We start from the raw sequence: 26,392 nt of genomic DNA, 5'->3' as shown, positions 1-26,392 counted from the left end.
GGTGTGTGTGTGTGTGAAGGGACAGAGCTGAGACTTCTGTCCTTCTGTCCTTCCCAGTCTGTCCCCAGCAGGGCTGGAGAGCCTGCCTGTCCCTGAAAGCAGAGGCTGTAACCATTTTCCTGAGTATGGATTAAGGGGAAGGGTGATTTTCTTCCCATCAACAGTGGCTGATAAAGTTTCTTCCCTAGTGGTCTGAATTCTGGCAAGCTCCAGAGGAGCATCACCAGGCCCAGGGTGAGCAAAAAATGGGCCAGTGGCACGACTCTATCAATACCCTGATGCTTTTTTTTTCCATCCCCACAGCCCATGGGCATTTTCTCCATCCTGAAAGAGCAGCACACGTTCCCCAAGGCTGCCAGCTATAACCACCTGGGCAAATCACCCAGCCTCCTCCAGCCCAAGGGAGGCAAACGTGAAGGGGCAGAAGCTCCCCTGAGCTGGCGTGTTATGCTAAGAACGTGCTCTTAGCAAGGCTGGACATGAGGCCAAGGTGTAGAGGCCAAGCCCTATGGATCACATCAAACTTCCATGGGTTTTAACATACAGAAACATTGGGAAAAGTACTTTGCTGGTGCAAATTAATGTGGCTTTGTTGCTGTACAGGAGTACTGCAGCCAGACACTGGCTCTGCCACACAGAAATGTGTGTCTCCGAAATCCTTTTCAGTAACAATTAATTGAAAACACTGTGCAAATGCCTGACAGTGATGCAACAGTTGGGCATTTTAATGTACAAAGACTAGCAAGGCAGTTTCATGACTCTTCAACATGTTGCCACTGGCCTTGGCTTAAAATATAATCCTTACAGATAGTCTGAAAAGAAACAAAACCCCAAAAACTCAAGCCATAGCTTGTTTCCAGTAACACTAAGCTGTCGGAAAGCTACCCAAAAAGCACGGTAGCCAAAGGATTAAATTCGTTTTTGATTCTGCTGCTCACACATTGCTGGAAGAGCCAGAGCCCTGCAGTTTGCTGCAGCTTGCCTGGCCTTTCCTGGTGAATGTGCCTTGCCTCTCTGCTGTGCTGTCAAGCAGCCATGCTAATGCTTAGCAGCAGGAGCAGTATTTAAGCATATTATCAATCTCCACTAGTTATTCATACGACTCCGCTGCACAGACATCCTGACAGAACATGATCAGAGCATGAATCACAGGCCCTTCACTCCCTCTTTTTTACACTTAGCAGCTATTTCCCTTCTTGCTACCAAGCGGGTTTTTGCAAGTGACATTTGACTGTGCCAAGATACATTCTGATTGCACTTGGCTATACCAGCCTATAAGCCACATTGTCCCCTGTCAGCGTATAAACGTATGAGCCTAAAAGGTAAAAATATCATCTCTCCACAACATCCTTTCCTTAGAAAATCCTGCAGAATCCCTTATTCAGGGCATTTGTGCTTTCCATGGCAAGGGCCCCCCACGAGTCCCAAGACTCCAGAGAATGCATTAATGTTATTCCCATGCCAGCATTCACTTGCTTCCTTTTCTTACACCCACAGAGGATTTCTTCCTCTCTTTAGCCAGGTTAACGAGAAGAAATCTGCTTTCTTATGCACTGCTACATTCTCTCTGTGTCTGGACTGGTCATGTCTTTTCTCCCTGCTCCTTTCCATGTAGCAGGGTGGCTGGAGAGGAAGGAGGATCCCCTGAATGAAGCAGTGGCAGGCTTGCTCCAGAAATCCAGCGTGCTTTGGGTCCTCTTCAAGGAGGAGGTGCAGGTAGGGTGAATATTATGTGGCACAATCGATATTGTCAGCACAACGTCAGCAAGTAAATGTCCTCAGTTCTGGTCCCCAGTGCTTCCCCATCATTCCTTTGTGGAAAGGATTAAGGCTGTCAGCGTAATGCTCTCTTCATCCAGGTAACAGCCTGTGTGTGCTTCTCTTCCATGCTGAAAGACGATCTAGCTCTGTCCTTGAAAATTCTGCCCCTCCAGCACTAAAAGAGGCGCACTGTTCACTTTGCTCACCGAAGGCAATACCAAGCACTGCTGCAGAAACATGCTTGCACAGATGGAAGCATGAGTGCAGTCCTGGCTTAATGACAAGCTAAATAATCCCCTCCTGGCAGTCAGTGGCCTTCTGCTGCCCAGACAAATGTCAGGTTTCTATCAACCAGAAAAACTTGCTGCCCACTAGGATTGTCATCAGCTCAACTCAGGGCTCTGCAGTTGAAAGGTGAATATAGAATGGTCTAGCAAAAACTAGACCATTTTTCAGATTTCAAGTTATCAAATAGATGGGCTCAGATTTTATTTCTACTTCCTGCATGTGCAACTCCATCTCAGCCTATGCTAAGCTGGTAAAGCAGCACCAGCATAACACCAAGGAGACTGACTCAGAGTGCAAAGAATCGTGTATGCCAACAGACTGTTGTGAATGCAGCTTCTCTTCTTTTCCAAGGGCTGTGTTCAATCCTGGTCTGAGGATTCCCTTAGAGCAGTTAAAAAAATAGGAGCAGTCTCTAAACCAAGAAAGAATGCAGCTAAAGTAACGCATATTTCTTACTTGCTTTGTAGTTTATTCAGACAGGACCAAACTGCTAACTTTAGTCAGTTAAGACAGATTTATGTTGGAGGCTACAGTACACCACTTCAGCGAGACTCCTCTTCAAGAGCCTCTCTCACATATTCTGCACAATAATATTGATTTTAGCTGATGGCAGTGAGAGGCAGGAAAGAGGGTCTTCTTTCGTGTCTACCTCCAAGTTCCACGGCGTAAGCAATTGTCAATGCCTTTGTATTTAAACTGCCATCAATGCTTTTGTACTGAGCAGCAGCTCTGTCTGCCTAGTTTATCTTCAACCTTTCCCAAGGCTGGCTAACCCCGGTACCCTGATTTTACCAATACAGCACTGAAAGAGAGAAGGATGCTGTTCAGTGATCAAAACTTTGGCATCTAGCTTTTTAAATTGCCCTTGGGTATCTGGGACATCCTCAAGGGGCAAAAAGATACGACATCCAGAATTACATCCCAGCCTCTCAAGATGCAGGCCAGCACCCTAAGGACTTGGTACACCTTCCTGAAGCCGGTGTCATGGTACTTACACTAGCTGTCAGGACTCTTAGAAGCAGTACAAGAAAGATCTAAAGAAGCCTGTCAACATCTTGGTCTGAAAAATCACATGTGAAGAGAGCAAATACATTACAGGGAAAGTCCTACATTATTATTTCTATGGCGTCCAAAGCTGACTGCCAACTGATATGGGTATGGATGAATTCAATTCAGTCCTTTCAGGCATTCTTTTTTTGCTTTTATTATGCATCATGCTGCCACTTCACCCTCTCTTGATTGCTGACAGCCATGCAGGAATTTTCGCATAAGCTGAAATGAGGCTATTACGTGCTGCCTGTCCTCTGTAACACGCTTCTGTCTCTAGGGGATGGTGCACCCAGCAAATAAAAGTGCTGTTATCATCCTACAGGCTTGCTGGTGGATGGCACATCTTGTCATTGGTAGCTATTTGTATGATGGTAACCCCAAAGGAAACGTTAAATAACACCACAAGCCAGAATCACGAAGTGACATTTACCTGGACTGCTTCAAGTGCCTTCTACAGATGAATACCCAAGGTTCACACCATGCATGTAAGCACGTTCCCCTGGGCCACGAGGAACCGGGCTCACCTCATACCTTGTTGTGCTTTGTTTGTTTGTCTCCTTGTTTTTCAGTCGTGAAATGTGAGTGAGTTTATAAAAGAGGAGGTTTTCTCTCTCCAGCCTTGGTAACTCCTGTTAGTTCTGCACACTTTGCACCGTGTATGCCCACATTTCATCCACCGCATTGTTCCAAATGAATTCAAACAGTCTGGTGGGTGTCTAGCACTGTAGAGCAATCCTCAGGCAAAGCCACACGGTGCCTGCAGCACAAGCTGTGGTGGGCTGAACAGAAATCTTTCTTCAGCAATGACAGAGCTCGGGTCATCGCTTCACAGACCATCTTGGGAGTTTCAAGGGAACGTTAGGCTGAGAGGTGCTCCCAGTGCCATGACTACAGGCGGGATGTCTAATAATCTTCTCCTGTTGTGACAGAAGCCCAAAGAATTAGGAAATGCATGACCAATACCTGACCTTTAACTAGACAAACTGGCACCATTATTTTTGCGGCTCCATTGTCTCCAGCAACCCTTTTTTTTCCCCCACAGGATCAACCATGGAAACAGATGCAAAGGGGAAGAGGAAGGTAAGTTTCCACCTAATACATATTGAACTTGAAGGGCAGTGAACAGCAAACAAAACTGCTGTGAAAAGGCAGTTAGTCATGCTGTTTGAATTCCAACACTATTACTGAACCCATGTCTTCCACGTTCAGATGACAGAGATATGCATCCTGTGCACTGAGTGATCTTGTCCATGACAAAAAAGAGAGGCAGTGGGTATAAATGTCTACTTTTAACACTCCTGCATCCCCCTCTGAGAACTTTCCCTTTGCAAAGATAGACAAATGTCCACAAGCACCAGTACGCCAGTGTCGTGGCCGTGAGGCTAGGAAGCTAAACCGGAGAGTATCTTAAGCAGTGATTAGCCTTTCTGCACAACTGTAGCTCTTTTATCATTATGCCCGTCTTTCTTATTTTAGATACCAGAGATTGAATCCAGCACAATCCCTCCAGGGTTGGTGAACAGTAAGAAGTCATCAGAGCTGCCGCTTGACTCGCCTGACCTGCGGGAGAAGAACAGAATTGGACATAACAAGGTACTGTTTACTCCTACCAAATGGAGCTAAATAAATTGATGGCAGTTATGACTCAGCATGCCTTTGGTGTAGATATAGCTGCAGAGTTAGAGTTTCTACAGCAACCCATTTCCTCATGCATATAATGTTCTCTCTTACACATGCTCCCAAACCTGACTTTTAATCAGACTCTACAGTTAATATAATGCAAATGGAGTACACCTTAAGCTTTGTGATAAATCTCACTTGCTCTTTACTATTCCTTAGTCAGGCAAAAATCCTGCTAACTGATCACTTATCCAATTTAAGACTAGAAAGGAAAATGGAAGGAGACTGTTGTAGCTGTCTAATATTAGCAGCATATATCATCAATTTGCACATATGTTTTTGTCATAACATAATGAAGGTATCTATTGTAACAGGCATGAAAATGGAGCGTTCTGCTTTTTGCAAGAACCTAAAGTCTGCATTTCCTAGCTTCTATAATAATTATACAGTATTCATCACTCCTTCAGACTATTCCATCCTTAAATTTCAAATTATGGATGGAGGTTAAAGTGGGCCAGACACAGCTCCGATCTTATTCTTAAAGTCAACAGCCACAAGATTACTAATATGCATTTTTTTTCCATTGTTACTGAAACTAGTGTGTTTCCTGCTGCAAGAAAGCACAAAGGCATATTTGGGTTTCATTAAGGAAAAGGTTTTGAAGGCCAACAACTGGAGGATCTCTATAATTCGGGTGTGAGCCTTAGTCCCATCCAGAAACCCTAATTCACATGGTGATACATTGAATCCCATGGAATTCAATTACCATACTTATGTTTACAAGTCACAGGATTTTGGTTTTGGTCTGTGCACTTTTTAGTCACTGCCTTTAACATCTGCAATGGCAGGATGGAGAAGAGGAAAGAGAAGGAAGCAAAAAATGTCCTTTCAATTAGCTTCCTGTTTATGAGCAGCATTTGTTTCCTGCAGTGCAGAGAAATCTCAATTCCTACAACCATAGTAGTATTTTTTTAAACAGATTTGGTTCTGTCATCCCTTCTCCTATGTCTGCAAACTGCTGTGACTCCTACACACCAAGGAACTGAGGGGCATCTGAGCCTATCCCATTTTATTTAGACAATATACTGACTCCAGCATTCTGTTGAGTATGGCTGAGCACGAAGACTTTGAGCCCTCCTCCATACATTGCCTGGAAACAGTTGTTTCTACACCACACACATTCTGGCAATTCAGAGGAATGTCCAGAAGTTTCTGCAGCTGCATTTCTGAGGCAGGTGGAAATTGTACAGTAAGGTGAGGAAAATACTCCGAGGTTGTCCTGTTCTGAGGAATTAAACAGTGGCAATTACAGACACTGAGAACCTTGGCACGTCTGGGCAGGGAAGATAAGCACCAGGAAAAAAAAGGAGCAGCCATGTTCACTTGAGTAAAGACACTGAAAGCTAGTGACTTTCTTGTTAATTATTAATAGGGCAATGGGCCTGACTGATTGCTTTCCAAATCAATGCCAGGAAAGTTAGTAAATGGAGAAAGCCCTGAAAGCTGAGTCTTAGCTGCTACCTCCAGGGACTGGAAAGAGAACACCTTAGCAGTTCAAGACCTGGACTTCCCACTTCTAAAAACAGCACAGAGAGGTGGAGAGGTTCTGAACATGGGAATACAAGCTTTCACTATTCATTAACATTTAACAGCTGAAACAAAGCTGCTTGGTGCACTTCTCTGAAGTGGGACCATGTTGTCAGCATAAAGGGGCAGGTCCAGCCCAGATTCTCTTCACTTAAACCCAGGTTAGATACCTCAGATGATTTCCTGCTGAGAAGAAAGAAAGTGTTGAACAAGATACTCAAGCTTTTGGGGACCATCATCATGGAAAAAGTTTGTTTTGGGAACCTCATCGCTTGAACCCCTTACTTCCAGGTGGAACTTTTGCTGGATGGGGCCCAACAGGAGAAGGAAATGTAACTGCAGGAAGACGAGCTGAGAAGCACCATACCAGAGACATGGCAATGCAAAGAATGTGTCAAGGAACAGAGAAGACAGCCACTCTCACCCAGGAGACTGACCTCACCATCCAGCTGCAGGATGACAGTTATCCATAGGGGATGGTTAAAGGCTTAGAATTCAGTTAGGCAAGGAATCAGCTTCTCAAATGACTCAGTAAGAAGCTCATTTTCAGAATACAGAATGAAAAAAAAAAGAGCATATGGGAATGATGCGTGAGGTTTGCAGACACCCAGTCTGTATCTTAAATACAGTTAAGTCCCTAGAATACAGAGGAGACCAGGAGGCCTCGTGGATAAAGCAAAAGAAGGGTTTTCACAAGTCCTGAGTTCTCTTCCTGGACAACCATTGATGCTCAGCGAGGTCTTTGGCAAATAAGGGTGTCATTGTTTTAAAATAGGAACTCTTATTTAAGAAACCGTCTGTATACAAATGAACAAACCCCATTTTTATTGCCTAAACATTAAGAGACTATGCTCTGAGTCACAGAGATTCAGATCATTTATGATAAGTTATGTTAAAGAAATCTTCAACAAACTCGGCAAACAAGGCAAAACTTGCATTTCTTGCAAATAGAGGCTTTCTGCTGCAGCTCCTGCCCCTGACAGCAAGGTGTTTCACGGGGTGCATTCTGGATCCCCATCCCTTCATAAAGAATGAGAGAACTTCCTGGGTGCTGAGGAGTGCCTGCCCCAAATGACAAAAATCAAAGACGGACCGACCGACCTACCGAGCCAAATCCCAGCTGTGACAGAGCTGTCAGTAGTAGCACACAGATGCTGGAAGATGAGCTCAGGGACTTGAAATGTGACTTCAAAGGGTTGGAGACCACCTTGGCCTAAAACCAAGAAGGAAATGCATGTATGAAGCACGACAGTATTTTTTGTTTTGTTTTGTTTTTTCTTCCCCCCTTTCTCATTATCCAAAGAACTGACCGCTGACAACCATTACAGCTCCACCAGAGGGAACACCCCCTGGGATGCTCACACTCACTCAGCTATCTCCCCACAATTTTTGATGCTGTCTTCTGGTATCTCATTCAACCTGAGCCAGATTTAATTCTACATTTCACATGTTTACCACCGCAGTAGTAGTAATTTCATAGTAATTTCTAGGGATCCATCTACATAAAGACAGCAGCATCTCCTCTCCGTTCCCTACTAATTACATCCACTTTTACATGGCAGTGCTGATAAGCCTCTGCTTACAAAACGCCCCTCCTCCTCCACAGCCAGTAACTGCTCTCCATCTTGCCTTAGGGAATACTTCTGCCTCTTCTGCACCTGAATAGGTTTTCATTTAATGTAACTGGAGAAGTTTTAAATCTGTACTATAGCAACCATGTGGCTGTCTGCTGCTTCTTCTGAAGTCAGTGTTAACATCCACAGGATGTTAAACTCACAGATGTCATATGTTTCAGAATTTATTAACTGAATCTCAAATTCTTTAGAAAGAAATACAAGTTTCCAGTGACATTTTGTCCTGATGCTGCCAATAGTTTGTGAGATCCATGAAACCCGTGTGATGTTCCCTTCCCTGCCTGCAGGCATTAGACCACAGAGTTTGAACTCTGGCTTCAGATCTCTGCTCAGAATGACTCAGTTGCTAAACTCCAAAAGAAAGAGAGCGCTTTGGAGGAAGTTCATCAGGCAGAAATAACTGGGAGAGAGTAAAGAAAAATGGAGCGCTCATTCTCCCAGTCTAGGGAAAAGAAAAAAATCATTGTCTGCTTGCTTAGAGACCACAGCTTGCTGCACAAACAGGAAGGCAACTGTGTTTTTCTAGGTATTAACTCATGGCAGCACAGCGAAGCGTTGCCAATTTGTGCCACTGCCCAAAAGAGCTTTGTGAATTGCTGAGAGTGAGCTAGACTCTTCTAAAATAGTCACTGCTGGACCAAGTCCCTCAAGGCCTATTGAAAATGCGTGTTCAAAGCTCGTACTGCTTTCAGGAAGCACCTCAGGTAAATCTGTTTTTATTTATTTATTTATTTTTCCAGCCCATCGCCAGGACAGCGTTAGTTTCTCATCCAACTCTGTGCACCGTAGCCTTAGTGTTTCCCTACCCCTGTGAAGTTGCTGGAGCAGAAAGTCACTAGGAAAATCCACGGTCATACCCCGATCTCTTCAGTGCTAACGTCACAACAAGCAGAAATACAGTTCAGTTGTTCAGACAAGCCAAATCAGAAATACAGGATTTTGTTCTGAAGTTTTGCTCTGACTCATTGTCTGATATTCATAATTCATCTTCCACAGTCACCCACATAAAAAATGTGTATAATCACCGGGAAGTTATGAGGCTTAACTGATTCATGTTTATGTAAGGCCTTATGATCCTCAGATAAAAATTGTTTTAGAAATGCAAAATATTGTCACAAATTAAACTTATTTTAATGTCATTATTGACTACTTTAGTAATGGGTCTGCCAGTACTTCTCTGACAAGTTTCCCCTTAGAAATTAACTTTCCAGAATACAAATTTACAACTACATATTATCCAAACCACTAATCTACCCAGTTAAAAAGCTAAATATCTACCGTAACATGTAAAATCATTAATACATACTGGTAGGACTTGCTGACATAAATCCTAACACAGAGCTCCATGGGGAGTACAAGATACTTGTGCGTCAGAGCAAGAGCACTGGAATGCTTAAGTGTGGACAGAAAAAAAAATAAAGTGCTGGTGTTTGTCTTTCAGAGGTGCACACAGACAATCCCACTTTCTGGGGTGCTTTTAAACCTGTCCTGTTAAAATGGAGCCTATCAACCCGTAAACCCTTAAGCAATAGAACCAGCTAAGATACGGTATTTATTTTTCCTCAGGTAAATCCTGACCTCCCCTCCTCAATAGCAGCTCCTGCAAAGCACTCTTCTGCTCACCATGGAAGAAAAAGTGGTAAAAAAAGCCAAGAATGGGACCTCAGCTCAAAGAAAGTAAAGTGCTGCCATTCTGAATTCAAATATTTCTTTCATCCAACGTATTTCAGTGCCCAAATACTCAACCAAAAACTCAGCAACAAAAAAATGACCCACAAACCTACATTGCAGCAATTTCTGTGAACGAGCCTCTTTTTCCCACAAGTCACCAAATCAGCTTGATGATATTCCTGATGGCCAAATCCCAACACAATACAGGAAGCTAACCATACCACAGATAACTCCAGTTGTCTCCTGAGACACACGGCCAGGCCTTTCCCATCTTCTTGGCTTAGTATTCCCAGCTGTAGATCTCTCCCAGGAAAAAAAAAATAAAAATCCTGTAGCATATAGAGAGGAAAGTGAAGAAATTAAGACTCTTGATTGCATTTGCACAAATTTCTCTTGCATCTTTTGCTTGTAGACCCTGCTCTGCTTGTGGTGTGCTCTCCAGGCCCACATATTGAAGAGGTGGAAGCTAAGCGTGCTGTAAGAACACAGGTAGCAGCGTCTTTCTAAGGAAGAAAAAACTCCAAAGGGAAGTGATTACATATCTGAAAAGGCCTAAAGACATGAAACTACTAATTAAAAAACAAAATTCCCCATGAAAGAGTAATAAGACAGACAATATTGAACTCCAGTTTCAGCCTATGCAAACTCACTCTTACAAACTGCAAACACTACTTCTTTCACAAAAGACTCTGAAGAAGCCAGCTGCTCTGTGGAGGTCTGCCCCACCAGTAAGACTGCAGCAGGCTGGGGAAAATGGGCATTTCTCTGGGCTTCAGCCATCAACTCACTCCACCTACTTTTACAGTTTTATAGCGGTGGACGGATCTACTCTAATAAATCTTCAGCAAATTGCCAGGATGTGGATGTTAAATATATAATCAGATTCATTAACAATGGAAAAGCCTGAAGGTAATTTAGTCCCCAAAAGGTTATATTTTAATATAATGCTCTGAACACGTTCTAATGACTAATACAGATTGATAGCATCAATAATAAGTAACATTTCCCTTCCAATTCACTTTAGAAATGCTAGCTAATTCATTCTCAACCACATCAGGAGATAGGTCGGTGTTGTTAGATACCTTGCACAGATGGGAAAATGGTGGTAGAGGATCTCGTCCGGTGACACAAGAAGCAGCAGTGTAAATCAGAGGCCTGCATTTGAGAATTCCCATTCCCCCTCTGATTGTACCTCACACTGCCACAGTTCCCAACGTGGTTATGCTTCTAAGTACTCATCGGCTCTTTGGCGGAGAATTTCTTCCACACTTTCCCACTAGGTGGAGAAACAAGGAAAGGATCTGCCCCATGATCTCACCGACTGCTTGGAAGAGGCAACCACTGCCCCGAGGTCAGGCAGCTTCCCATGCACCAGCATCTGAGCATCTTGCTCTCCTCAGACAGACACACACATCACTGGGACTTTCTAAAGATGACCCTTTTTCAGCAGTTTCTCCATGCTCTTAAGCAGGCCAGATCCTGGAGTCCTGACTCAACCTTCCCCTCACACTGCGGACCTTGGAAGGGGTAAAGCACCAATGGCTCTATCAAATTTGCTGTGGGCTTTCATGTTCCTCTACAGTTGGAGTGGAAGGTGATCTGAGATTTGTTAGATTTGCCAATTCAGAAGCACGCCGTAAAAACACAAGGCAGGACTGTTTGGTCCATTTTCTCTTGCTTTGCAAGAGAAATACATGACCCGCAGTCTGGAGAAAACTCTGCTTTAGCAGAAAGGCCTAGAAATGGTTAATCCTTCTGGAAGATGGCACTCACCAACCTGCTAATGGAGTAATACCAAAGATGGGATTTGTCCCAAATAAAGAGCCTATTAAAACTAAATAAAAGGCTTCCAGAAGCCTTTCTTCCAAAGCATCCCTGAGAGCCTTTCTGAGGCTCTAGGGCTGCCAGACCTCAGCTGACAACATGCACTTGGCCCCTTCTCAGCTTTAACAGAATTGCAAGCAGGAAGCTGGGCTGCCGAAGTCGCTCCTTGAGCCGAGGAGGCAGCCCTGCTGAGCGAGGCCACAGCCTCTACCCCGTGCAGGAGGCACACAGATGCTGTGGCTGAGATGGCAGAGCTTGTGGAGAGCCCACCGTGTGAAGACCAAGCTGGAGATGGGCAAACAGCTCATGAAAGCAAAGATCAGTGCCCTCGGTGCTAGCACTCTGCAGAAATCCAGGGGGAGAGGACACGAAGGAATTTCTCCAACCATCAGTGTGAGGCAGAATCCAGCTCTCTGGATTTGCAGGCTAGCACTGAGCACTGCCCACCCTGGCTGATGGCGCAGGCGTCCCCCTCACTAAAGATTGGGACAATTTGCACTCCCCCTGCCTGTTAGTCATCCCTTTCTAATTACAACCAACAGGAATAAACCGAGCTTGCAACGGAGGGAGGATATTTGGGCCCTTCAAGCCTTACTCAGCATCATATGACTGCCTTCTCTTACAGCTGAACTCAGACTCATGTTCACAAGCTGGAAGATAACCTGTCTGAAGCCAAAGCCCAGCTGGCTGAGGTGGAGAAGAGCCAAGCTGAAATTAATGCCATCAGGCTCCAAGGTAAATTCCTTGACAGCTTTGTGCAATGTTACTTCCCTTGGGTCCTACTCTACCCCTGCATTTCTTGTAGCTCTGGCAGCCCTGCTCTGCCTCCTTTAGCAAATCTGCCCAATCCTTCTACCTTCGCTTTTCTTTCTCTCAAGTCAGATTGAATTAATTCCTCTCCTGCTTCCCTATGAGCTTTTCTCACAGCTGAGCGAGGCACACAAGGAAGATCTGACCTAGATTAACCAGATTGTCCACATGAAGATCCCTCTCAACTCTCAGGTGTGGTATACAACTTCAAGGGACTGCTGGATGAAAAGTCAAAAGTTCTGGGGACCACCAACTGCCTACACAGCTTGCTGCTCCCTTGGGACATGCAGTGCCTGTTCTTTTGCACGCTCCCCACTTTAGAGAAACAAATCTTTTGTTTCAGCTCTCGCAAAGGGAAACTTTCTCATCCAAATTAATCCCTGGGCTTGTCACCAGCTAATCGTGATGGGGGTGTGTGGGGGCATGAGCCTTGTATGGAAATGGAAATAAGACAGCCTCCCATGAGTCAGCAGCAAAGAGCAGAACACACACCTCTTGATTCTCGGTCCAGTGTCTGTTCAGTGGATTGTACAGCAGTTTATTTGCATAGGTCACGCGTGTTTGGCTCAAGATGTATCAGTATTTCAAGTCTCTGTCTGACAGGTCTGTCTTGGAAATTTTTCCTTATCTCCAAAGAATAATTCAAGTGCTGCACCTGCATATCAAAAGCTTGGCAAGAATTCTCTCTGTGTTCAGAACAATCACCAAATGGGTTTACTGTCATAATTCTTTTGAAATACTTGCAGAGAAAACAGTGACGATGACAAGCCAAGTTCTGTTTTCAGTTATATGAACTCAATTCAATTTACTGCAGTACAGTTAAAAAAAAAAAAAAAAAAAAGCAGGTATGGAGAACAGACGCTTGGCTCCTGACCAGGAAGATATTTTGAAACCTGAAATGTTTCTAGCTGGTCCAGGACTGAGTTGTTCAAGTGTAACACTCCAGCTCAGGGCAGTGAGGTCAGTGCATCCATAATCCAACCAGACAGATGCATCGTAATGGCTGCTCTATCTCAAATCCTGCACGGCTGCTGCAGTAAGCCTGGCCAACGCCAAGCAGGACTTGGACCTGATGAAAGAGCATTTGGAAGAGAAGGAGGAGGGCAAAGTGAACCGTGGTTCCTGGTCTCTAAACTCAATACTGAAATCACAATCTGGAAGACTAAATACAAGACAAGAGCCAAAGAGCTGGAAGAAACAAAGTGAGCACTCAGCTTTCAGGAAGAATGGGACAGGACTTAAGGTGGTTTATTATTTAGTTTAGCTGCTGAGTCACAGCTTACAGACATGATCTGTTGGAACTCAACTTGCTAAGAGAGAAAGGAAGTAGAATGCTCTGGCTAAGAGAAAAGAAAAAATAAATACTTGCAATAATAAACAGAGACTATTGAGACCTAACACTTGTATGCTAACAACAGAAAACCAATGCTGAACCTTTCCAATAAATGCTTGTAGTTGAATAGCCTTTCTTTACTCCAACAGCCCTACAAAAGCCACTAGCATTTCCTAAGAAGAAAGAAAAGCATCAAAGCAGATTAAATCCATTACAACCTGGACTTTGAGGTCTGGTATTATAGGCTAGAAGTTCAGCCAATCTTTGTAACAGTCTCTCTAACAGACCTAACAAAGATGCTTTCACATGGTCCTAACTCCTGTTGCTATTAAAGACACCTGGAGGGCTTCACTGTGAGCCTGAAACAAGTTGAGACAAAATAAGCTCCTACATCTTAGTTACACAGATCTTCACAGGGAGGGAAGCTGCCTTGCTCTTAGACGCTACCCCAGTCCTTGCGATATCTGAATGTGAAGTGGAGGAGTCTATCACTAGGTAACAATCCAGCAATAAAGAGCTGAGCTGCAGCCTGATCTGTCTCATCCACACACGGAAGGGAAGATCCAGCCACATCCCAGTAGCAGTTTTCATTCCCTTTTCTGAGATTGCTTCCAAGATTACTGGTGAAAACAGCAATAGCGCTCAAGGAGGTGACAGCTGCTGACTTCTACTACTCCTCACTCCATGAGCTACTTACTCACCAAGATATTTCTGCCCTCCTTCCCTCAGGACAATGCTGGCTGTGAGGCTTCAGGAAGCAGAGCAGACAGCTGAATCAGTCCAAGCCCGTGTTGGCAGCCCAGAGAAAACTAAGCAGAGGCTTCAGACAGAAGCAGAGGACCTCAATCAACCTGGAAAAGGCAAGAAAGCCAGCCATTCAAGAGCATCCAGCACAAGCCTGATGAGCAAGATCTGGTGCTGGAGTCTTTCTGTTAATTCCCTGATCCCTTATTTCCTAGCATTTTAAGATCTCTCTATCAAATGTCACAGTAATCCGTATGGCCCTGAGAAGCAAGGCTAAGATTTATCACCTCGTGAATAAACCTAGATGAGAGCCGCAGCAAATTCCTAGGAGCACTCAGCATGCTTCTTGTAAACTCATTAACTGTCTTCCAGAAACAAGAGTGCAGCTGAAGCAAAAGCCCTCCCTCACTGCAAGGCAAGGTATTCATCTTCTTTTTAAGGATAATGATATCCTGCTTTGAACTTTGCAGTGTTGCAGTACCAGTGGGTTGGCCACTGGTTATTAACTACCACGCTCAAAGCAGATCTAAACAACGTGTAGCTTAAACACCAGCAATGAATGCTCCTTCATTAAATTAGTATTTCTCCTCTTGCTAGTGCTAGTGTAAGAGCATGAATAGCAGTGCAACTGTGGGACATTTGAATAAAAATGTTACTTAAAATAGGCACAAAGGCTGCTCCAAATCCACTGAAGTCCTTGGGTTCCTGCCAGTGACTGCAGTTGGCTTTAGAACAGGTCTCAAGAGCTGACAATCCCACATACAGCATTACAGTGCTGGGCTGAAAATCTGTTTCACCGTCACTTTCTTTAATGAAGCAGTCCTTTATTCTTTGGTTCCTGTGGTGTGCTTATCACCATGGTATCTGAACGCATGTGCAGATCATAAAGATATGTAGAATATTTGTGATTAAAAGCTCCTAGGAAAGAAAAATGTACCTTTATTCTTTCCCTTCATGACAAGCAGTTAAACACGGTCTAAAATAGTCTTGAATAACATCTTGTTTGTAACTGAATCGTCTTTGAAATAGAGTCACACTAATCAACCCAGGCAATTACTAACAGCACATCTGCACAAGGAATATCTGAAGTGGAAAACATTTGCTCCACAGCAGCATCATTATAACCACAGGAGCAAGGAAGACTATCACACTGCTGGGAACTGGGTGATCTTGTTAAATTCCTAATGGTGAGGAAAGAAAGCCTTGTAAACATTTTAATCACCCATTCAGAGTGACCAAGAGAAACCCTGCCAGTCATTAGAGCGGCTGCCAATTTAACTGTGACTAGCTGGCAGGACACACAGAGAAGTGAAGTGAAAAGAAAACTTGTGTCCAGTGAATGCTTGGCTTCATCTTTCCAGGCCAACGCCGCTTGTGCTGCCCTGGACAAGAAGCAGAGAGCCTTTGATAAGATGCTGGAGGAATGGCAACAAAAAATATGAAGAGCTGCAGGTGGAAGTGAATATTTCGCAGAAGGAATGTGCATTGACTGGAAACTCTGAGCTTAAGAGTGGCTGGGAAAAACCCTTGGAGCACCTGGAAGCTGTGAAGAAAGAACATGGCCCTTCATGGTAAGTACTGGCTTGACATTAAAAACCTCTGCAAATCATTGGCCATTCGATTCCTACTTATCTATTCCTTATCTCCTACGGTATCTGCTAGCACCAATTCCAGTTTTCTTATTTCTAGCAGTGCTTTTCATTCCCTGGCAACATACATTAGAAGCACTGAAGTCACAAGTTAGATTCTGCTCTTGGGACTGGGTCTGTATTCACCCCAGCACCCAGTTCACCCAAGATACTAACAGTCACCTGTGTGCTGCCTCCAGGAACTGACTCTTGGGACAACACTTGGAAAGATCCTTTCTGCACCATCAAAGCAAGATCACAATAGCAGCTTGATTGTGCTCACTGTTATACCAGGAGGTCATCACTCCAAGCTGGGCCACATAGCATCACTAGAGCACTACGTAAGGTGATAATAAACTGGTTACTTCATTAGACTTAAATACAACAGAAGCTGCAGTCCCAATTCCAGCTGCCAGCATTCTCCCTAATTCTGAGCAATTCCCTCAAAAGACTATTTACAATCACCACCTTTACTCTTAGCAGATGAAGCTCCCTTTAACCTCCGTGGGGACAATTAGGCATCTCCAGAAATCAGTTCAAAGGAAGTCAGCTAGACTCCTGCACAGAGTCTCCCCTCTTGGCATCACTTCTCCCCCACTTACTATATAGGAAGAGCAGCTGCCTTTTTTTTTTTTTTTAATTCTGTAAATTACAAAAATTGATCTTCTACAGGAGGCTGAAAGATGACACCGTAAATGTTTAGAAGATGCTACAATCTGCTGCCCTTGCAGCCAACAGAAATCAGTGATGGACTCTCTGGCACAGCCCCAGGGCTTTCTGGGCTATCTCCCCCAACCCTTTGCTCTGCCCTCCATCACCTGGCACAGAGCCGCACTCTGCTGCACAGAGATGATGCAGAGTCCCATTTCCATTCTGTATGAGCAGCCATCTGAAAGGGGGAGAGGGGAAGGCTGGGTTAAAAACTGGAAGAAATTTCTCGTGACTTAATGGGCTACATTCTTCCGCCTCCACAAACACATGCAGCTAGTGTGGCTCATTCAGAAATCCAGGATAATATTTAGCAATGAAAAAAAGGGCAGCTAATGTAAAGTGACTGGAACCATTTCATGACATTTCCATTCAAAGAATCTGTCTGGTGCACTTGGTAAAGTTCACGGTCCTGAAATAAACCTATCATATGAAATATCTGTTTTCTTCCCTAGAGGAAATTAAGGTTCTGATCAATCAGCTGGGGAAGGGAGGGAACAGCATTCATGAGCTGCACAAGATAAGAGACTGGAGACTGAGAAGGATGAACTGCAGGTGGCACTGGAGGAGGCAGAGTCTGCCCTGTGGTACAGATGTGAGAGCTGCAGGCAGGTCCAATGCCTACTGCTCACCTTCCACCAGAAGGTGGTGTGTGTATAACCCTACAAAGAGTATTTATTCATCCTTCTGTTGCATATTTCCTTACAGGCTGAATAAAGTAAACTGATTTTCATTCAGCTTGAACTGCTTCAGGTTGAAGCTGCCATTTGAAAGCTGTCACGTTCTTCTATTTAAAATGTGTTCATAAATGGCTCGGTTCAAAATTCTGGTACCACAGCTATGAACAGCTTTGGAAAGCTACTGTGTTTTTGTTAGTTGGTGGGCAATAACGTGATACTAAGGCTGGATTAGACTCAACAGAACAGAATGTTGCACCATATGCTTCACTGGACTCCGCAGAAAATCACCAGCACGCAACCCAGTCTCTGCAGGTGAGTCTGGAGGCTGAAGTGACAGGGCGTGCTGAAGCTCTTAGGCTCAAGGAGATGGCAACTGACCAGAACAAAATGGAAATCCAAGTGGATCGTGCCAACAGGAATAACAGTGAGCTTGTCAGGACACTGAATAAACTGCAACAGCATCTCAGGGTAAACTGGACAGGATGCAAGCAGGTACCTGAATGGGAAAGCATGCCAGTTGTATTTTATAGCTTAAGCAACAAAGCAGTAGGTTTTGTACTCTTGTTTAGACAGTCATCTTGAATATAAAATCTCAATTTGTTCCAAAGCCCTGGTTCTCCCAGTCATACCAATTCAACCTGGAGTAGTTCTGACAAACCTTACACAGGATAAGCATTAATGTCAGCTTTTGTCAAAGTAGAAACCCAAAGATCTATGTGTATGTAATTAAAACAAGAAAAGTTGTGCTGTTAGGGGAAATGGATCCACTGCACTTGTTGTTTGAATGGTATAGCCATGTAACAGACTGGAAACTAACCAAGAAGTAAAACTAAGGAGTTTCCTTTGTCTCTTCATTTCAAAAATAAAACCCAATAAACTAGTAAAAAAAGCCAGACTCTTTGCTGGAATAAAGTAATATAATTGCTGCCAAAAATCCAGTTTTAGTAACTAAAAGAGTAACAAAGATTCTTTCTTTCTCCCTCTAATTACACTGTGCATATACAGACACAAACCTAACCCATCCTGAGTTACATCAGCCTCAGTCTGAAATACTTCTCTTAAAGTCAGTGTGGCTGCAGTCATATGACAGGCATACACGATACGGGGATTGAGCACTTTTAACAACAACAAAAAAAAAAGGCATCACCTTAAAAAAGAGCTTTGCAGGGAGACCTCCTACATCTTTCAGCTTCCTCTCCATTCATTATTTTCATCAATCTTTTATCTGCTTTCAGGACCTTTGGAAGCAAATGGATGGGGATGCTCGCCAGCACGGGGAGCTGCAGGAACAACACCTCAGCCTGCTACAGCCAGAGCTGGAAGCAGTACGGACTGGGCTGGAGGGCAGCGAGGTTGAAAACCCTACCTTAAAAAGGACAGCGTAAGATTCTGCCTCCAATGAAACTACAGTTTTGCTCGTTGTTTCCATGGTGCTGGGATTTCTTCTATGGAACGTAGCCCACAGCAAGATCCATTTTAGTGAAATTTTACAGATTGCAGTATGAAATGACATACCTGCCGTCTTTTTTTTGTGTGTGCATAGAATTTAGAAGCCACTTTAACATTCACCATTACAGCCTGCAGTTCTTTTCCATAAAGGAAACATTGCTAACATTTGCAAGGAAGAAAGTATAACTTCTGGAAGGGACTGATACCATGAAAAGCGTTTCTCAGCCGCAATTAAGGGACATCAGTTATAAAAATTGGGTCATAAATGCATTTTTTATTCAAATAGATTAGCAACACAATCAATTCATTTACTTACAACTGACTGATGATGAAAGGACACATTTTTAGCAAGTGAACTGCCATCTCCATGCTAAATTTGGAGTTTACAAGTTTTGTTATACAGCACCTATAAAGCTCAGAACCTGCGCAGTGTTCTGGAACACAATGGCACATTTACTTGATGTTGTTTTGCTAGAGAGCGGCGTGTTGCTAGAATGCAGTTGTTCTGTTAAAGCCGTTGTAGTCCTCCTTCCTTAGAGTGGGGCTCATTTTTTTTTTATTATTATTTTTACAGCAACAACAGTCCTCCAATGATTCATATCAGCAAACAGTAAGCACTAAACGAGCTGTGGAGCTCATATTTTCCATGAGACAAAAAGACATACGTATCATAAATTCTGGAGCAGAAACTACATTCGTTTGTTGAGATTGCAATCAAACACGGTTTCAGTCAGGTCTAAAGCCAGCTGCTGCTACTGCAGCTTCACTTGGAAATAAATAATATTGGTATATATAATCAAATCCATACACACAAATATCCAGTAAAACAGACTCAGGCTCGAGGACTTCATAAACAACAGAGTCTATCTCTGCCTCAAAGGTGCATCCTTATTTTAGCTTTCATTTAACATGACAATAAATATGCAGGTCCTCATGTTCCGTAATGCAGATACAGAGGGGGTGAATCCCACTTGGCTTAACAGTGCAAAAGTTTAGAGAAAAACAAACTGCAGAAAACCTATCCGCAAACCACTTTGGGAGCTGAGCAGTTAATGTATTCTGGGTCTCCAGGACTTCTTCCTGCCCTCTAGAAATAGTCTACTTGCTATTAAATGCAAGCTAGAATCTGACCTTCAGCACACTGTTAATGAACATGAGGAAGTCATCAGCAAGCGCTGTAAAGCTGATGAGAAAGCACAGAAAGCTGTGGCTGATGCAAGTCACCTCCCCACCCTTCTGCCCTTTATGTTGGTAGCTAGAAACCTTGAGGTATATATTCCATTATTTTTCTCCAGTGCTTATTTGTAGGGCACACTGCTGATTATACATGTTAGCTGTTGCATTGCTCTTTAGGATCCTAAAAAGCAGAGTGCTTGTTAGCTCACTGATTGCAGTTTGGCAAAATTAATCCACAAAAGAAATCTACTTCCTCTATGCCTCTCTCGTAATCTACATCACAGATGGCACCCTGAGGAATTCCTCCATTTCCTCTCTCGTTATCCCTTCTTTCACTTATTGCACAATTCCACTCATCACACCTCTAAGGCCTCCAACACAAGAGTAGGCAGGCTTCCCTTTCTAGCTAGTCAATGGCATTCGTAACTGGCACAGAGGGGAGAAAACTTGCCAGCACTCAGCAGATTGCTCCGTTGGCACTGTACTGACAGCTGGCACTTCAAAAATATCATAACTAGCTATGGATTTAATGCACAGTTTCCTCCCTGAGCGAGGATGAGCCTCCTGCCTTTCTGCTTTAAGCACATTCAGACAATATCTTTACTTTCCATCTATAGCAATTTGAAGCCACCTTCTTTCCATTGAAGGGTAGAAATCAAAGCTCAAAATATTATTAGAACCAAAGCTATTGACTTAATAGACAGGGATAATGCCTTTGCTTACCTCCAGTGAGCATGCTGTCACCTGGTTTAGAGCTGTCCAAGTCAGCTGGGATTACTTCCCTTGAGTTCATGGATCCAGTCTTCAGAAAGGCAGCCTATGACACAGAAAAGTTAATGAGGCAAAGTATCTCAGAAGGCAACATACAGGTATTGGGTCTACATATCTGGCTTTCAATGCTCTGTGTAAATAGCTGTGCCGTCAGTCTGTTCCATACCTTCCTCATGGGCTTCCTCTACGGCAAAAGAGCCGTGTCAGGAGCAGGACCACAACAAGAACCTGAAAGAAATTAAGAACTATTAAATGGCAATACAAAAATCTGTAATTTAATACTGAATAGGCTGAGCAGCTAGGCCTGAAAGGAAGAAAAGCAAACCGTCACAAAACTCCAGGCTAAGAAAAACACGTACAAATATATTAGACAGCTCATTCCAGATGAGCAACTGTGAAACTCTTGCCTGCACCTCAGCTTCCACATTCAGCACAAATATCTGAAAAGGAATGTTTCCATTTAACAACCAACACGTCCCGAAGGAAAATGGGAAAAGGAAAACCAGACTAGGCAGAAAAGATGCACGTAGGACACTCTCAGTCCACTGGAGCGCAAGAGAACTTCAGCACTTTGTGCCCTGTGCAGAACTCATCAATCACGAGCTTTACAGCACTGGAACACAGCAGGAACAAGCTACTGGTATCAGCAGCTGATCTGCAGCCACAAAGGAAGATTTGCAAGGGGTACTGTCTGCAGTGGTAGGACTTGCTGTTTATTTTTGAGCTGCAACAAAATCCTAGAGCTTGAGCACCTCCAAACTCCCGGGGTAGACACCATCTTTCCATTTCATTTTCTGATTCTCACAATTCCATATCAACACTTCAGGCCCCTTCTGTGATTATTTATCCTAACTGCTCCTTTTCAGATCAAAGAACTGGATATCGCGTTAGACTCCTCTGAATAGAAACACCATGTGCAGACTGAAAATTCTGCACAAGAGGCCTCTCAGCGAGTTGACCTTCCACAAAAACACGGCAACGAAACCAACCAGCACGTGCAGGAATAGCTGGAGAAGCTGCAGAACTGAAAACTTGGAGAGTCTAATTGAGACAGTTGTATTTACTCCCTGCTCTAGCTCACTGCTCCATCACACAATCACATCTCATGCCCCATGGGCACTTTCTCTCCACAACACCCACTGCAGGACGTCAACATTCAGTCCACTTTGACAGCTTCCCTGTAGGCATAAGGGCCATTGTAGCCTCAAACACCCCTGTGGAGACGCTCACCCCAAGCCATGCAGCATTCTTCACAAAGAATTCCTCTCCCCTCCCTTCTTCGCAGCCACTTCCTGACCTCAAACACAGTCTCCAGTAATTGTGCTCATACTTGGGCATATAAATCACAGCAATTAGCTACCATTCTTTAGGGCCATGATCATATTCTTCACCCTGCTGTCATACTGAAGGAATACAGACGTATTCAAGACAGTTTTTTTCTTGTGCAAACAATTATCTCCTTAAATCATATCTCTGCTACAGGCACAAGAGGCCAACCAAAGCCTGTCCACGTAGGGGAAGATCATACACAGATTGGATGACACAGAGGAGAGGGATGGGGTGGCTGAGTCAGCTCTAAGACTGCACACCAGGAATTGTGCCTCAGCAAGCAAAGGGCTCACTTCTGGGGAGATCATCCAAGTGCCTAAACCTTCGTCCTCCTTGTCAGTTGTTCAGGAATCGGCTCTGAAGCTGGAGCTCATATCTGAACCACCTGTCATGAATTTATTAGAGCAGAAAAGGGCGTGGAACTGAGATGAAGAAAGCATAGGTGTGTTCTTGAAACTGATTCATGCAGTTCCCTATAAACAGACTTGGAGAATCTGTCACTTTTCATGCATGGAAATAAGCTCTGAAATGGCAAGTGAGTGGTACAGATGTATTTTCACTAACTGTAAAACAGAAAGGGGAAATGAGCAGCATCCTACTACTTGCAAAAAAAAAGATCATTAAGAGCTAAATCTTCTTAAGGGTACCAGAATTGCACGGCAAGGACCTCTCTTAGGAAAAAGTCCCCCTCATCTGGGGGGCACGGTTCTCCAGGACACTTCCCTACACCCCAGCAGTCTAGCAGGGAAGGAAAGGACAAAACTACACAAAGCAAGTACCACCTAACTCCTACTCCCTCTCTGCCTTCCTCCAGGGGAAAAAAACAAGGGGTTGCACATCGTTGCTTAACGAACGGATTTCTTTCCACGGCAAGGTCTGATGGGAACGTGCCTACACACTTGTTGTGGGTTAACCGTGGTAGGCAACCAAGCACCGCTCACGCTCCTTCCCACCCCACGCTCTCCCAGTGGGACAGGGGAAGAGGAAAGGAAAAACAAAAGCAAGAGCACCTGTGGGTCGAGATAAAGCTTGTTTAATAAGCAAACGAGAAGTGGAAGAATAGAGAAAGAAAACAAAACAAGTGATGAAAAACCACTCACTCACCACGTTGCCCAGGCAGACCAAGGCACAGAAAGTTCCTGAGCAAAAGGCTGATTGTCCTAAACCCACTCCTTCCCCTTTTTATTGCTGAGCACGACGTTACATGGCACGGCACATCTCTTTGGTACCTTCAGGTCCCATCCCCACCTCTTGAACATCCCCAGTCTGTTCACTGGGTGGGAACAGAGTAAGAAACACAGAAGGCCTTAATGATGTGCAAACAGCATCCAGCAACAGCTAAAACATCAGTGTTATCAGCACTGTTTTGGTCACAAATCTAACACACAGCACCACGAGAGCTGCTGTGAGGAAAGTTCTCCGTCCTGGCCAGACCCAGTACAACCTTATAGCATTTTACTTTCTTTCTACCAAGATTTTGAAAGGTAAATGAGATGCTGCTGCAATACAGCTTTAATCTCGTTTCTTCCAGAGTACTGAGCACCTTGCCAAGAGCCACCCATTGAAAAACTGCTTGAGATTACAGCAACAGGTGTGAGATTGCAAAGAAGCCTGCACGAGGAGACTAGGAGAGACTGAAAAAGTGTGCAACGACCTGCAGATAGAAGTTACCTGTGTGAGACCTGAGACTTCAAGTATACCTTGAATAACAGAGGACATCATCACTACTTGTAAAGCATCTGTCGTAACACAGATCTTTGGATTTTAAGGCAACGATAGAAGGTATGATCTGGAATGTCTCTTGCAAATTATTTGTCTCATTAATAGTCTTAATAAAGCTTATTGTATGGGAAAAAAAAATGAAGTTGTTCACAGTGCTGTGAACACTATCACCTTGTTATTATTTAGCAAACCCTGCCTGGACAGCTAGAATAAATGCATTTAGGCACATAACCTTTGTACGGCAGGCTAACAGCAGGGCAGGTGCTGCCAAGCATCACACACTTGACACTTTGCTCTAGAGGTGGTCACTTTGAGCCCAAGCCTCGGGGCAGCCAGCCTGAGCACGCAGCCTCCTACCTGCTTCACCGCAGATCTCCTCTGGCAGGGAGGAAAAAGCAGTCAGCATCAAGCTCGGCATTTCCTAGAAAACCAGCATGCAGGAAGACTGCACAGTGAAAGGCCGATCAAGCTGTGAGCAGTGGAAGCAGCCTGCCTTCCTTCTGTTTGCATTATGACCATTGCACAAACTGCACAAAGGTAAAACAGTTGTCAGGCAGGACGTCGTATTTAATAGCAAAACCAGCAGGACAATTGGACACACTGACTTTCCATGCTTAGAAATCCTGAATTTGCAGTTGTTTGGATCACCAGTGGCTTCATCTGATCTTAAGACAAATGTTCTCGACAATTCAAGAATATTACTGATGCAAATTAAATTTTGATAAGTTATTAGCATCTAGATGGCAGTTCTAGAGATGCAAGGAATGCATTTAGGAAAAGTGACGTTTCTTCTGTCCTCCTTTTAAGCACCAGGCACGATATGATACTCTGTGTTGGAAACTGCTGGGGTGGATAATACACGTCTAGAATGCCTCTCAAGGCAAGTGTTTTAATCCACAAATACAAGTTCACTTATCTAACAGCCCGCTTACAAAATACCTCTTTTTGACTAGCTGCTACCAACTGCATGTACTTGTTGCTTAAAAAATAAAAATAACAAAGAAACAGAAAGGATGTTCCATTTCATTTTTTTTTTTTTTCCAGGTATATCTTAAGGTCAGCTTGTATCTAAACTATTTTTATGAATATCAGTTCAGCCTAGCCAGGCCTTAATCTCAAGAAACATGGGCATCCTTTCTGGATTACCACCACTTAATTGCATCAGCAAAACAGCAAGAACAAAGGTGGAAAATTCTCTGGAAAGCTACGCTGGAGACAAGGCCTTAGCCTTTAATGCTTAAAAGCTCTGCAGAGTTCCTCATTTAGATACTTTCACCCCATCTGGTGCAAAACATAAAACCATGCTTAAACGCAATTTCATTCCTGTTACGTAATTTTACTTGGCCTAGTTGAGTATCTTTAATCTGTGCAGCTGATCTAGTTTTATTGTTAAGCCAATAAGGGCTGCAATGATTACGTATCTTGGGGTTACAGAACCACAGTAACTCTAGCTTAGGGGACCATCGAATCTAACCTCCTTCCTCAGTGTAAGATCTTATACTGGGCTTTAGCTGCTATGGCACATATTTGTCTGATCTGTTCTTAAAAGCCTCTAAGAAGAGCCCACGTCTTGCCAAGGCAGTCCAACACAGCGCATGACTAGTTCAAAGGAATCACCGAAACATTTTTTCGCTGTAACCCAGATCTGCCTGGCTGTTATTTTAGCTTATGGCTTCTCACCCTACCCCCAGTGGACACAAGAGAACAAACCGTTCCTTTCCTCATGGCAACAGCCTTTTATCTATTTGAAGACTTACCACGTTGTTCCGCAGCTTTCTGTTCTCTGAACAGGCTCTATAAGTCATGTGTTCGAAAACTATATCATTATTGCCATTTTTTCCTCCAAGTGATCCCAATTTCATCTCCTGTGGAGCCCAGTGCTGGACATACGCTTACAACACAGGTCAGCAGTGCAGGATGGCTTCCTGCACGCATCTTGCTGGTAGATTTCATACCTATAAGGACCTGCACAGTGTTCAAACCTTCTCCAGCAGAAGGAAATGGATGCCTATTTAGCTCACAACCCACAGCAGCCCCTCCATCCTTCCTTGCAGCACAGCCAGCTGCCCAGTTCTCCTCATCTCATAACCGTGAAGTTACATTGGAGTACACAGCAGCACACCTGTCAATAACTGCATCCCTTTTCTTATTTTGTAGACTTCCCATCTTGCATTCTAGTTGTTTGATACAGCCTCAAACTCGATCCCACCTTCAAATACAGCAATTACACTGCCTGTTTCGTTGCGGATGAGTAATGGAGCCAGGGTAGCTCCCCGTACAAGCACTGGCATCAGGTACATTTTCCCTCAACCAGTTTTGCAACTCCCTTAGAGCGGTATCACCTAAACTGGTTCTCCAGTTTATTATTAGAACATCCTGCAGGCCAGTGTCATAAGTCCTACTAAAAAAAAAAATAAAAAAAAATCAAGATATATGATGTGCACTGCCTCACCCCTGTCTGCAAGCCCAGTCATGGTGCCAGAAGAGGACATGAGATTGGCTCAATTCATTCACTACAAGGCCACACTGGGTGGCATTCACCTCCTTACAAACTCTTTATTTTCTTCAGAGACCAGAAAAAAGCATTGCCAGACCCACTTCAGTATT

At 43.8% G+C, this 26,392-nt stretch overlaps 2 long non-coding RNA genes across 2 annotated transcripts; both read left to right on the top strand.

Annotated features, from left to right (window-relative positions):
* The first annotated feature begins 6,080 nt into the window (after window positions 1–6,080).
* Window positions 6,081–8,889, top strand: LOC311445417. Its single transcript, XR_014698399.1, has 2 exons — window positions 6,081–7,542; window positions 8,681–8,889. It is a non-coding gene; the product is annotated as an uncharacterized lncRNA (long non-coding RNA).
* A 6,480-nt stretch (window positions 8,890–15,369) lies between these two features.
* LOC311445416 lies at window positions 15,370–19,320 on the top strand. Its single transcript, XR_014698398.1, has 2 exons — window positions 15,370–15,893; window positions 18,574–19,320. It is a non-coding gene; the product is annotated as an uncharacterized lncRNA (long non-coding RNA).
* Window positions 19,321–26,392: the final 7,072 nt, after the last annotated feature.

Source organism: Aythya ferina (genome assembly GCF_964211825.1).
Source record: "Aythya ferina genome assembly, chromosome: 15".
Lineage (NCBI taxonomy): Eukaryota > Metazoa > Chordata > Aves > Anseriformes > Anatidae > Aythya > Aythya ferina.
This window is presented reverse-complemented; position numbering and strand designations above follow the sequence as displayed.